Here is a 14,648-nt window from a genome sequence, read left to right on the forward strand (position 1 = left end):
TATAGAGTATTAGAATTATTTGTTAGAGTATTAGGATTATTTGTTTTATAAAGTTTAAGATCGTGACTAAAAGTATTGAATGATTGAGATAAACTAAATCCAAAGTTAAAGAAAGATAAAGACTTTCAAACTGTGGTGTAAAGACTCATCCAGGACATCTGCTGCTCGTCTGACCAGCCTCTTATTGTCTCTGGACGCCCCTGACACCAGAAGTTTTAAGGTAATCAAGTATTTCTTTGGTGCAGTTAAAAGAAATGGTTGTTCTAGATGAAACATATATGAGACTCCTTGACTGTGAAGAATGAATGTATGAGGGTTAAATAAATAAAACCCTGTGTGTATAAGGGAGTCCAATTAGGAATGGTCCTTTGTAAAATTGTTACAGGGACAAATCAGTAGGAAAAATACTGTTAAAACACCCAGGAACATGAAGTATATGACTGATCAGCATAATACTTGTAAATATTGTTGTGTTTTGTGTGTGTTCTGTGAAACTTTGGTGAAAATACCTTGTGGTCAAGATATATGAGTTATACAGAAATATAGAATATGATAGTAGGTTTTGTTATTCATATCGAATTTGTCTGTTTGTTAATCGTTAATCATGTGTCTTGTCTAAATGTGGTAAAAGTGAGAGTTGAGACAGTGTTTGACATTTCCTCGTCGTGGTCACCTTGGGTGAGCGACATTACTGTCTTGGGACTGTGTTTTGGTAAGCAGCTCTAGGCGTGTAGAGTGCAGCGAGTCCTACAGTCCAGGGAGAATAACGTTTTGGTGCAGCAAACACTGTTATTCAATATTCCCAACTGACCATCAAAATTCTACAAGACTCTTTGAATGAGATCAAATTAGAGTCAGATCATAGAATAGTCAAAATAATTGATAAAGGATACAAAGTTAATCAAATCTTTTCATATTAAAAGTGCTCGTAAGATTCCTATTCTAGAAAAAAGAAAAAATAAACTATTTAGGTGTCCATTAAATAAATAGAGAGACATATACTAAAATTGCTAAATTAGATTTCCTTTCAAAAGGACACTGCTTGTAACATGTGGTTGTTTGTGTTAAAAAGTATTAAATATTCCTTTAGAAGGGGATGTTAAGTATATGCACAAATTAGATGTGGTGAATGTACAATGATGATGATGATAAAGGTGTGGCAAATTTGGATTTAAAAGGACTTTGAGGGTAATTGAATGTTATAATTTAGTGAAGGAAAAAGAGAAGTATGATGTAGACGTGTATACAGCGTGTGTGTTGCAGACTAGTCTGGGGAGGAAATGAAATTGTGTACTGTTTGATGTGAGATGTTTTTCTCAATCCAGATTAAGAACTGAATTAATTGAATTTCAAATTATTATTATTATATGTAAAATTAGTGTGTAAAAAGTCCTAGAACATTGAACTAAAGTACAAGATTGTGTAAATAGACTGACTTTTTAATTAATTAAGTTAGCTATATAAAATCAGGTTTTAAAGTTATAAATACCGCTTCCTTAAATCTACAAACTTGCAAATGACAATGTCTTGTTTGATATGGAACATGAGTCTGATTGGCACAGTTTAATGTTACTTGACGCCCCAGGGTTACCAGGTGTCACTGATGAACCTTTGACTAACTATGATGTTCAGTATTTTATAGACGGATCCAGATACTGGAATGAGCAGACAGGACATTTCTCCACCGGGTATGCAGTAGTCCAGGAAGGTAAGACAGTGTTGAAAAAGTCACTGCCCTCCAGCAGCTCTGCCCAGGAGGCAGAACTCATGGCACTCGCAGAAGCATGTAAGTTGGGCACAGGTAAAAGGGTGAATGTCTATATAGACTCGAGGTACACCTTTGGAGTCTCACACGATTATGACACAATATGGCGAGCAAGAGGCTTTCTGACTGCAGCAGGCAAACCAATACAACACTGGTTTGCACCTGGATTTCAGAACGCAGCTGCTCAACATGTAGAGGGTTGCCTGACATGCGTCAGACACAACCCCGGAAAAATGATAAAAACACCCAGTAAGCACACGCCTTGCCTTGATTACCTCTTCCAGCGACTGCAGGTGGACTACATACAGCTACCCGAGGTGAGTGTATATGAATATGTCCTTGTATCTATTGAAATGTTTTCAAATTGGCCTGAGGCATGGCCAGTAACCAAAAAACATAGCTAAAAACACTGCTAGGAAAATACTCAGTGAAGTAGTATGCTGATATGGGGTCCTGAAGTAATCGAGAGTGACAGAAGAACCCACTTCATAGGAGAAGTATTAGGGCATATACTTACTAGCCTCGGCATCACACAGGCATTCCATACACCATATTATCCATGAAGGTAAACATCTAGATGAAGGAAGAAAGTCAGCAATACTCCAAGCACCGAAACCTCTGACAAAAAAACAAATGATGTCCTTTTTGTGTATGACTAACTTCTGCAGGAGTTGGATATGCTGATATTACAGGACCATTGATGTCTTTGATTTATGAAGAGGCATTTTTTTTTCAGATAAAACAGGTTCTTGTAGGATCTTCAGTGCTTGGACTAACTGATTTAATAAAAACAACAAAGAATTTTTTTTTAATTCAAACTGTAGATTGTAAAAATGGATACATGACTTCAGTGCTAACACAGGAGTATGGGGGAAAGGATAGACCTCTAGCTTACTACTCATCAAAACTCGACCCTGTAGCTAGAGCCTTACCTCCATGTGTTCAATAAGTTGTAGCCACCGCAGAAGCTATAAGAGCTTCACATTAGTGACATTTATGATAGAAAGATGTACCACTTTAAATTTTTTGACCTTGATGTCTACTGCGGAGGATGGTGAACCACATGATTGCCGATCCTCCATAGCAGAAAGAGTGTTAACAAGATCAGATCTTAAAGACATTCCACTACTAGATAGTGATCTCATACTGTTTGTAGATGGATCTTCCAAGAACAAATACATCCTACCCAGCAACTTATTCAGATGTGCAGTTATATTGAGCCATCGGACAAGCCATGTCTCAACAGGGGGGATGGTAGAGATCATATCTAAAGTGTTCATGGCATATGGCTTTACTAACTACTCTAAAAAAAAAAATTTAGTTTAGCTTGTTTAACATGCGCCAAATATAATTCACAGGGGAATGTAAGACCAAAAAGAGAACAGTTCCCAAATCCACAATATCCATTCTAACACATTTGTATGGATTTCATTGAAGTTGTTTTTGCTTCCTAAGATATTAGGTATATGTATAAGGGTGTTGATTTGAAAAAATTTGGCTTGAGACACTTGTCAGATAAACTATCTGTGAATATTATGGTATCTATGGTATCTATGAATATTTCTGTGAGTAGATGTTACAGGTAATAAGCTCAGATTAAGGTACAAATCCTGCTGAAAAGGGTAACAACATGTGTGACATAAAATGTACCCAGTAACTACATATTATCTATGTGCCCTGTCCAGAGGGACAGAGAAGTTTCTCTCATATAAAGGTGTTTGTTTGATTTGATGTACAAGACTTGTCAATGAACTGATGAGACCCAAACATGAGAGCTGATAGCATGAGATTGGTGATAGAATTATTTTCTTAGTTGAGACCCTGTTGTTTATATTGTCTGAGGTTTATAATTATAATGTATATAACATGTCACGGTATTGTGAATAACAACTTGAGGTAAGAGGTGAAGGTCACTGGTTGTTGTCACTCATATGTAAGAAGTACATGGCAGCAATGAGAGCCCGGAGGTCATGTGACCTGTATGTCTTTAGGTTTGAGAAAGATGCTGCCCACGACCTGTTATATCTGCAGGGGTAAAAGTCCCATTAGGACAGTAAGTGACAGTGCAACAATTATGACCAATATGTACCGTGGGGGAGAAGTTTGGATTATTGCCAATATTAGTAGGTTTAGCAGTAAAGAATGCTCATAATATAGAGAAAGTGGCCAACAGATTGGAAACTGGCACAGATTACGTGTTTTATGTTTTGAATTCTGCCCAAAGGGGCATTTGCCAAGTAGTTGGCTCAACCTGTTGCCACTGTATAGACCTTTTTGGCCTTATGCAGGATAGAGCAAGCTAAGAAAATAAAGTCCGTAAGGGGGATAAGCCCTATTTTAAGTACCTGGCTTGGGTACAAAATGTCCTCAAATAAACAAAAGGTGGGAAATATGAAAGTGATTAAAATAATGTTTAGATTAATTCATTTTGTGCAGCAGTCATCTTGTCTGGAGACCCCATCTTGTTCTTATGTAGTGAATAAGAAAGATATTGTTTCTTTAAGACAAGTATATTAATGCTGATTTCGCATGTTATTAAAATAGTTATTTTTGACATTAGTTCCTATGCGAAACCCAAAGAGAAGAAATTTTGTTTAGTGATTATTGCTGTATTCACCAAATGGGTTGACTATTTGTAATACCACAGTTACATCCATTCTCTAGGATGGATGAAGAGTTTGATTTTACACTTGCTGAATATATGGCAAAAATGCTAACCAACAAGGAAGTTTCTATCTCTAATTGTATTCCAGGTGTACCTATACTTGAACCTGAACCTGTGAAGCCAGGAAATTGGATATTATTTTCATTGAAAAAGATCATATCAGGTTCTGCTTACCACACCTACGGGGCCGTACAGATAGCCGAATGTACCTCTAGGATACACTTATCACACTGTAAGGTAGTTAGGGAATTGCCACTATCCTCCTAGGCTATAAGAGACTGATTACAAAGGGTGGTCATTTGTTAGAAGTGACTGGTCTCAAACTTCAGCGAAGAAAACATCCAGAGCCTGGGAGGAGACAGGGCAAAATGTTATTAGTTATTCTAGGTATTCTATGGGGGTCCAAGGTGTGTCAACCAAAGGTATGGGATCCCTGGGACACAGGGTCAGAGTATGATTTCCTAAAGACTTAGCTTAAAGAGTTAAATATTTTAATTTCACTGAAGGTGAGACTGCAATGTATGAAATAGATTTCCGCTCTGTGTTGTAGATCAAGGCAAGGATAGAAACACATCCCACAAACTAGCATATTCAGATAAATACATTTGTACTATCTATGTAAATACCCTAATAAAAAGGATAAGGGACTATATGATATAGGAATTGATGTTTCAGGTACTGGCCTATAGGGCATTTCTTGCAACTGAAAGTTTTTTAGTTACAAAGATAGACCTACCCTGTAAAGTTTATCTGGCCAACTTCACTTATGAAGATAAATTGACATTAGAAACAGGTTACAGTGATAAACATGAATGGTTAGTCTGGATTAGATACACTGCAATCCAAAATAATAGAACTAACTGTATCGCTTGTGCAAAAGCCAGACCACATCCGGCTACTATATCTTTCAGGCTATCAGATAAGGAGAACCCACAAGGTCTGCAATGCGTGTTATCTTTATATAATGCATCATATAATCCAGGTGATAAATTATGTAAGACATTCTCTTTATTGTACCCACCTGTGGGGAGAGATGAAATCCCTCCCTTAGTAGTGGCTTACCCAGGCAACTACACCTGCTTTCTGAGGAATGGGCAAGGTAAGAAAGTAGGGAACCTCACTGAACAATTTTGAGACCGATAATGGTAATTACTCCTCTAATTGGTTTACCAACCAGACAAGGGCAAGGACTGATCTCTGGTGGCTATGGGGAGGCTACTGGCCAAGTGGCAGGGAAGCTGTGCTCTGGTTCAGCTTCTGATGCCATTCCACTTGTTTTTAGCACCTGAGTTTCAGAGAAGGAGTAAACGCCCTGGAGACTAGCTGAATCGCTATAAGCGGTCTATCCCTGGAGGTTCCTTTGACCATAGAATATACATAGATGAAGTACGAGTACCCTATGGGGGGGCAAATGAGTTTAAGGCCCAAAATCAGATTGCATCAGGCTGCGAGTCTGTACTTTTCTGGTGGTCTACGATAAATAAGAATGTCGACTGGATTATTATATTTATTACAATCAACAGAGATTTGTTAATTTTACCAGAGATGCAATAAAGGGCATTGCAGATCAGTTGGGACCTATATCTTTAATGACATGGTGAAATAGAATAACCCTGGATATGTTACTAGCAGAGAAAGGGGGTGTCTGCAAAATGTCTGTTGTACTTTTATTCCCAATAATACAGCTCCTGATGGCAGTATTACCAAGGCATTGGAAGGACTCAATTCCCTGTCCGAAGAGCTTGCAGGAAAACTCCAGAATAAATGACATCTTCACCTCATGGAGTGAGGGGTAGTTTGGAAAATGGACTGGCCTGGTAACATCTGTACTCATGACCATTGCTGTTGTTGCCAGTATATTGACTGTTTGTCGATGCGACACTCTGCATAAGAGGATTGATCCAAAGATTAATTGAGACCTCAGTGACAAAGACAATGTGCCAAGAGATTCAAAAGAAGAGAACCTGTACTGGATAATCTTACAGAACATGTCTACATAAATTTATAAGAGGAGGGAATGTTAGAATAGTTTTATTTTAAATTTATTGTTACTTCATGTAATAGATATTAAATGTGCATGCAGGGTTCTCAGAAAATGCTTTAGCTAACAAAAGGTTAAATATGTTATATTCTTAAGTGTGTAAGTCGGTTGGATTTCTTAATAAAGATTGCAATCTCCAGAGGAAGTCCAACGTGGCCTAATCTCATTCTGAAGTGTAACATTTCATATGACAGGAAAGCCACAAACGGTTTTCAGTTGGTATATGTGTATATAAACCTATGATTATGTAATGAAGGCAGACAACTGCTGATTTCGACTTGTCTCCTCATCGATGAGAATAAAACTCTTATTGGGATGAAAACTTGAATCATTATTGATATTCTAACACAATGCATCTAAGTCGGAGCCACTGCCCTATCAGAGCAGAATGAAGAAAACAGCCAAGCAGCAAACACTGAAGAAAATAAATAGCCAGACGGCATTACCCAAAGGTACTAACTTATAGTACATATAACTTTGAGCCCAGAACTAGACAGCTTTTGCTATATCACAACAACATGTAAATATATATACGAGATATGAACAAAAGTATTGGGACACATCTCTTAATTATTGAATGCAGGTTTTTCAGTTCGTCCCATTGCCACAGATGTATAAAATCCAGCACCCCGCCATGCCGTTTCCTTTACAAATATTTGTAAAAGAATGGGTTGTTCTAAAGAGCACACTGAATTCCAGTGTGGTACTGCAATAGGATAACACTGTTGTAACAATTTCAGTTTGTGACATTTCTTTCCTCCTAGATCAACTGTGAGTGGTATTATTGAGTGGGTGAGTGGTATTATTCCCTTTTAGGAACCACAGCAACTCAGCCACGAAGTGGCAGACCACGCAAAGTTACAAAGTGGGGTCACCGAGTGCTGAATTGCATATTTCATATAAGTCCCCAACGCACTGATGACTTAATAACTGTAGATTTCCAAACATCCTCTGGCATTAACATCAGCACCAGAAATATGTGCCAGGAGCTTCATGCATGTAAGCCTTACATCACCGGGCACAATGCCAAGTGTCGGATGGAGTGGAGTAAAGCATGCCGCCACTTTACTTTGGAGCAGTAGAAACATGGAGTTTCAAATCCCCGTTCTCTATCTGGCAGTCTGGGTTTGGCGTGTGCCAGGAGAACGTTACCTGCCTGACTGCATTGTGCCAACTGTAAAGGTTGGTGGAGGAGGGATAATGCTATGGTGTTGTTTTTCAGGGGTTGGCCTAGATCCCTTAGTTCCAGTGAAGGGAAACATTAATGCTTCAGAATACCAATGTAGCGTCCACGGCCTCAGACCATCGGGATTACTCACCTCTCGACGGCCGCAGCCATGAAACTGTGTACGCTGGCCCGCATCTACTCCCTATGAGACGCCAGCGCTCACTTCCGCTCCATTCTGCAGTGTCCTTTAGGGTGCGCACACATGCTCGTGCCCGGCCTTAAAGGGCCAACGCGTGAACATGAAAATAATCAATTAACCCATGATCACCCTGGACTATAAGAAGGGCCCTGCCCCTTTACTCTTTGCCTGAGCGTTGTTTGTATTCCTCTGTTAGTCTTGTAAATGGTCCCTTAGGTGTATCCTGTTCCCTGTGTTCCCGTGCACTGCTACCTGTATCCCGTGCTGTATTTGTTCCTGTGCCATCTCTAGTGTTGGAGTCATCTTGTGCCGTCTACTACGCCTGCTGACACGGCTGGTGTCATCTGCCACGTTTTGCATCACCTGTTTCCAAGGTCCCATCTGTGCCGTTGCTACTGTCTGGACTATTACAGGTACCCCTGTGCTGGACTTTGTATATACTTGGTATATACCCACAGATCGTGACAGTACGCTCAGGCCATGGACCCCGTTGGTCAACCTAAGACCTTGACGACATCACAAGCCATGCAGGCGAATATGCTAGTCTGATAATTACGACAAGACCAACTCCTCCAGGCGGTAAACGCCATTACACATTGGCTGGATGCGCAAGCTGCAGTCATCATATCATCCGTTCCAGTTGCTCCGGCTGTTCCTCCTGCTACTCCTCCTGTCAGTACCAGCGCTACCTCCTGATTCTTGTTGCCACTACCTCCTCACTACGACGGAGATGCAAGGACCTACAGGGGATTTCTGAACCAGTGCCAGATCCACTTCAGCCTACATGTCAGTGCATTTCCTTCTGATGGCGCAAGGATTGTATTCATAGTTTCTCTCCTTACTGACAAGGCCCTGGCATGGGCGAACCACATCTGAGAATGTCAGGGACCGGAGACCCGTAACCTACAGTGTTTCCTAATTACTTTCCGCACTGTATTTAAGGAACCTGGAAGAGTCTCTTCAGCAGCTGCATCCCTGCTGACCCTTCACCAAAGAGATACCTCCGTGGGCGAGTACGCCATTCAGTTCTGTACCCTTGCGGCAGAGCTGATCTGGAACAATGAAGCCTTAGTGGCTACATTCTGGCAAGGTCTCTCCTCCAATATCAAAGACGAGCTTGCCGCTCGAGACCTACCCTCTACCCTAGATGACCTAACCCTTTTAGCCACCCGGATTGTCATGAGGATCCAGGAACGGTCTCAAGAGATTCACCGGGTCAGGAGATTGCCCAGGCTGGCTCCTACATTCCAGCAACCCCTGCTGCCCTCACCAGTTGTTCCACCAGAGGAACCTATGCAGGTGGAGCGGCTCAAACTGTCTCCCAGGAGAAACACCACAGACTCACTTCAAGACTTTGTCTGAATTGCGCCCTCGGAGACCATGTTGTGCGTTTGTGCCCTCAGTAGCCAAAAAAACTCCAATGCCTAGGATTGGTTGGGGAGACAACCCTAGGTGGAATGGCGCTATATAGAAAGTTCTCCTTTAAACTGTCCATTCCCGTGACCATAGTGTCTGGTGAAAAGACGCACCGGTTCTCTGCATATCTGGACTCGGCGTCAGCAGCAAACTTCATCCAAAAATACCTGGTGGATTTTCTCCAGTTGCCCACAGTCCCTCTGGAGACGTCTTTGGCTGTTGCCTCTGTGAATGAACTGCCTCTGCCCGACCCGATCATATCTGAAACCAAGCCAATGAAGCTCCAAGTTGGAGCTCTTTATTCTGAACTAATTTCGTTTCTTGTTTTGCCTAAAGCCTCAGGACCACAGGCTTCAGGAGGGAAACATGAAAGGAGTTGGGGATCTTGAGGGTAGAAGGAAGCCGAATCTTATAAGAGACAGGGTTAATTTGCTGTATGATCTCAAAAGGTCAGAGGAACCTGGGAGCAAACTTGTATGAAGGCACCTTCAGACGGATATTCTTTGAAGACAGCCAGACTTTGGTCCTCGGAAGATACCGAAGCGGCTCTCTTCTTCTTGTATCCGCCTTTCGCTTCATGCGATCGACTGCCAGCAGAATAGAGGACCGGGTTTGCTGCCAGATCTGCAGAAAGTCCCCGAATACAGAGTGAGCTGCGGACCCCTGGGATGAAGCTGAAACAGGAAGAGGAATTTGTGGATGTGCGCTCCCTACAGGACAAAGCAGAATGGAGCGGTAGTGAGCGCTGGCGTCTCCTAGGGAGAAGATGCGGGCCAGCGCTCACAGATCAATGGCTGTGGCCATCGGGTGGTGAGTAGTCCCGACGACCCACGGCTGTGGACGCTACAGTATCCCCCTTCTTACGCCTCATCTTCTTGGGACCAGAGCGAGAGAGGAAATTCTTAATGAGGGTAGGAGCATTGAGGTACTCTTCTGGCTCCCAGGACCTCTCCTCTGAGCCAAACCCCTTCCAATCCACCAGATAAAAAGTTCTTCCTCCTACTTTTTTGAAGCCCAGGATCTCCTTATCCCCGAACACATCAGAAGAACCGCAGGGAGTAACTGAAGGGCTAGGAATTTTTGTGTAGCGGTTCAGGGCCACAGGCTTCAGGAGGTAAACATGAAAGCAGTTGGGGATCTTGAAGGTAGAAGGCAGCCGAATGTTGTAAGAGACAGGGTTAATTTGCTGTATGATCTCAAAAGGTCAGAGTAACTTGGGAGCAAACTTGTACGAAGGCAGGAAGATGTGTTGGATGAAGAGGTTAGTCAGTCGAGAAGCAGAAGGTATGCCGGTCAGCTGAACAAAATGAGCCATCTTCGAGAATCGGTCCACCACCACCAAGACCATATTGCATCCTGCTGAGGAAGGAAGGTCTGTGACAAAGTCCAATGCTATATGCTGCCAGGGAGTGTTGGGCACAGGCAGAGGCTGCAGCATGCCAGCAGGCTTGGAGTGAGCAACTTTGTTGGAAGCACACACAGTGCAGGAAGCGACAAAGTCCACAACATCTTTGGGCAGCGTGGGCCACCAGAAATGATGAGCAATCAGATCTCGCGTCTTACGAACCCCCGAGTGCCCAGCCAGTTTGGAGCTGTGTCCCCAGCGAAGGATTCTCCTCCTGTCTGCCAACCGCACAAGCGTCCTCCCCGGAGGGATGTCTCTAACTTGCAGAGGGTTATCAGAGATAATGCAGGATGGATCTATGATACATTGAGGTGACTCCACAGTGTCCTCTGTTTCAAATGACCTAGACAGGGCATCGGCCCTCACATTTTTGTCAGCGGGACGGTAGTGGAGCACAAATTGGAAACGGGTGAACAGCGACCACCTGGCTTGACGGGGGTTCAGCCGTTGAGCCGACTGGAGATATGTAAGGTTCTTGTGGTCAGTGTATATCAGGATGGGGTGGGCTGCGCCCTCTAGCCGATGTCTCCACTCCCCCAGAGCCAATTTAATGGCCAGTAACTCCCGATCCCCAATAGAGTAATTGCGCTCTGTGGAGGAAAAAAGTCCCGGGTAATAGCCACATATCACTGCCTTTCCTTTGAGGCCTCTCTGGAACAGAAGTGCACCTGCACCAACAGAGGAAGCATCCACTTCCAACGAGAACTGTCAAGAGATGTCAGGATGATGGAGGATTGAGGCTGAGGTAAAGGCATTCTTGAGGCTATTAAATGCAGATTTTGCCTCTGGAGTCCACATCTTGGCGTTTACACCCTTCTTGCTAATGGTAGAGATGGGAGTCGTCAATGATGAAAAGTTTGTATAACGCTTGTAGAAGTTGGCGAATCCCAAAAAACGCTGTATGGACCGCAGGCCCTGAGGATGTGGCCAATCCAGGATGGACTTTACTTTCTCAGGACATATCCTGAGGCCTTGATCCGAGATGATGTAACCCAGGAAGAGCAGGGAGTTATTTTCCAAGACGCACTTCTCCAGCTTGGCATACAGATGATTCTTCCTTAATCGCAGTAAAACTTACCGAACATGCCTCCGATGAGTCGTCGGATCTGGAGAGAAAATCAGAATATCATTGAGATAGACCAGAACACAGACACAGAGAAGATCTCGGAAGATATCATTGACAAATTCCTCAAAGACCGTGGGAGCGTTATACAGACCGAATTGCATCACCAGGTATTCGTAGAGCTCATCTTGAGTGTTGAACGCCGTCTTCCACTCATCACCTTGACGGATTCGGATCAAATTGTAAGCCCCACGCAAGTCTAGTTTTGAGAAGACGTTGGCTCCTCGTATGCGGTCAAATAGTTTGGAAATTAGTGGCAACTGATATTTGTTCTTGACCGTGACTTGATTGAGACCACGGTAGTCAATGCAAGTCCGAAGAGATCCGTCTTTTTTCTTGACAAAGAAGAACCTGGCCCTGGCCGGGGAGGAAGATTTTTATATGAAACCCCTATCCAGATTCTCCTTGATATAGGCCGACATAGACTATGTATCTGGCAAGGAGAAAGGGTATACCCGTCCATGGGGAGGGGACGCATTTGGAACCAGTTCAATGGGGCACTCATAGGCCCGGTGTGGAGTAAGCGTCTCAGCGTCCTTCTTGCTGAGGACATCCACAAACTGAGAGAAATGAGGGGGTAATCTTGCCAATGACTGAGGCAGAGGAGGACAGGATGGATCTGTAAGGGCATGACCACACGTGGCGGATTTCCTCCGCAACTGTCCGCATCAATGCCGCACAGAATCTGCGTTGCAGATTCTGCTGCGGATCTGCACAAAATGTGCAGTACATTGATGCGGACTAGCTGCTGCGGACTGCGGGAAAAGTGCTTCCCTTCTCCCTATCAGTGCAGGATAGAGAGAAGGGACAGCACTTTCCCTAGTGAAAGTAAACGATTTTCATACTTACCGGCCGTTGTCTTGGTGACGCGTCCCTCTTTCGGCATCCAGCCCGACCTCCCTGGATGACGCGCCAGTCCATGTGACCGCTGCAGCCTGTGCTTGGCCTGTGATTGGCTGCAGCCGTCACTTAGACTGAAACGTCATCCTGGGAGGCCGGACTGGAGACAGAAGCAGGGAGTTCTCGGTAAGTATGAACTTATATTTTTTTACAGGTTGCTGTATATTGGGATCGGTAGTCACTGTCCCGGGTGCAGAAACAGTTACTGCCGATCGCTTAACTCTTTCAGCACCCTGGACAGTGACTATTTACAGACGTCTCCTAGCAACGCTCCCGTCATTACGGGAGCCCCATTGACTTCCTCAGTCTGGCTGTAGACCTAGAAATACATAGGTCCAGCCAGAATGAAGAAATGTCATGGTAGTAAAACCAATACGCTCCGCAGCACACATAAGATCTGCGGACTTCATTGCGGAATTTTGACTCTCCATTGAAGTCAATGGAGAAATTCCGCCATGAGTCCGCCACTGCTCCGCAACAGACAGAGCATGCTGCGGACACCAAATTCCGCTCCGCAGCCTATGCTCCGCAGCGGAATTTTACGCCTCGTCTAAACGAACACTGCTAAATTAAAGTGTAAGTCAATGGACAAACGGCTCCGCTGCGGATTAACGCTGCGGAGTGTCCGCAGCGGAATTTAAGTTAAATTCCGCCACGTGTGAACCCAGCCTAACAGGCAGCGGCTGCGACATTTGGAGCCCCATTGGAGAACCTCTCCGGAATTCCAGCCAGGACTGGGGCATGTAGTCGGAGCCAAGGCAGGCCCAGTAGGATTACTCACCCCCCCCCCCGATGGCCGCAGCCATGGATATGTGAGCGCTGGCCCACATCACCTCCCTAGGAGAAGCCAGCGCTCACTTCCACTCCGTTCTGCTGTGTCCTGTATGTCCCATCTGTGCCGTTGCTACTGTCTGGATTATTACAGGTACCCTTGTGCTAGACTTTTTTTATACTTGGTACACTGTTGTTTGGCCAGCTGCTACCCCGCTACGGCGGTGGGGCCTAGTGGGTCCACATACCCACAAATCGTGACAACCCAGACTTTTGGACAATTGTATGCTTCTAACTTTGTGTGAACAGTTTGGTTAAGGCCCTTTTCTGTTCCAGCATGACTGGGCCCAGGGCACTAAGCAGGGTCCATGAAGGCATGATTGGGTGAGTTTAGTGTGGAAGAACTTGACTGGCCCGCACAGAGCCCTGACCTCAACCACATGGAACACCTTTAGAATGAACTAGAATGGAGATTGCGAGACAGGCCCTCTCGTCCAACATCAGTGTCTGACATCACAAATGTCCTTCTGGATAAATGGGCAAAAATTCCCACAGACACACTCCAAAATCTTGTAGAAAGCTTTCCCAGAAAAGTGGAAGTTGTTTTAGCTGAAATTTTAGCTGCAAGTCCATAATAATGCCTATGGATTCCGAATGGGATGTCATAAAAGCTCCTGTAGGTGTAATGCATAGGCATCTCAATACTTTTGTCCATATAGTGTATATATATATATATATATACATATATATATGTGTATATATATATATATATATATATATATATATATATATATATATATATATATATATACAGTGAAGGAAATAAGTATTTGATCCCTTGCTGATTTTGTAAGTTTGCCCACTGTCAAAGACATGAACAGTCTAGAATTTTTATGCTAGGTTAATTTTACCAGTGATAGATAGATTATATTAAAAAAAAAACTGAAAATCACATAGTCAAAATTATATATATTTATTTGCATTGTGCAAAGAGAAATAAGTATTTGATCCCTTTGGAAAACAAGACTTAATACTTGGTGGCAAAACCCTTGTTGGCAAGCACAGCAGTCAGACATTTTTTGTAGTTGATGATGCAGGTCTCAACGCAGCCACATTCACTTACATTACTGTGATGTACGCATTGCGACACAGCAATCTTTGGATGTGCAGCCTGTGTTGCAGCCAAAGTCACCAT

General features: G+C 43.4%; 1 protein-coding gene and 1 long non-coding RNA gene across 2 annotated transcripts in view; one reads left to right on the forward strand and one right to left on the reverse strand.

Annotated features, from left to right (window-relative positions):
* GDF11 (growth differentiation factor 11) overlaps window positions 1-14,648 on the reverse strand; it is a 160,244-nt gene that overhangs the window by 136,877 nt on the left and 8,719 nt on the right. The gene's annotated exons all lie outside the window — the stretch shown is intronic.
* On the forward strand, window positions 1,887-6,793 carry LOC142742406 (uncharacterized). The gene is made up of 2 exons (XR_012881372.1): window positions 1,887-2,082; window positions 6,116-6,793. It is a non-coding gene; the product is annotated as an uncharacterized LOC142742406 (long non-coding RNA).

The sequence above is a fragment of the Rhinoderma darwinii genome, chromosome 2 (genome assembly GCF_050947455.1).
Source record: "Rhinoderma darwinii isolate aRhiDar2 chromosome 2, aRhiDar2.hap1, whole genome shotgun sequence".
In the NCBI taxonomy this organism is placed as follows: domain Eukaryota; kingdom Metazoa; phylum Chordata; class Amphibia; order Anura; family Rhinodermatidae; genus Rhinoderma; species Rhinoderma darwinii.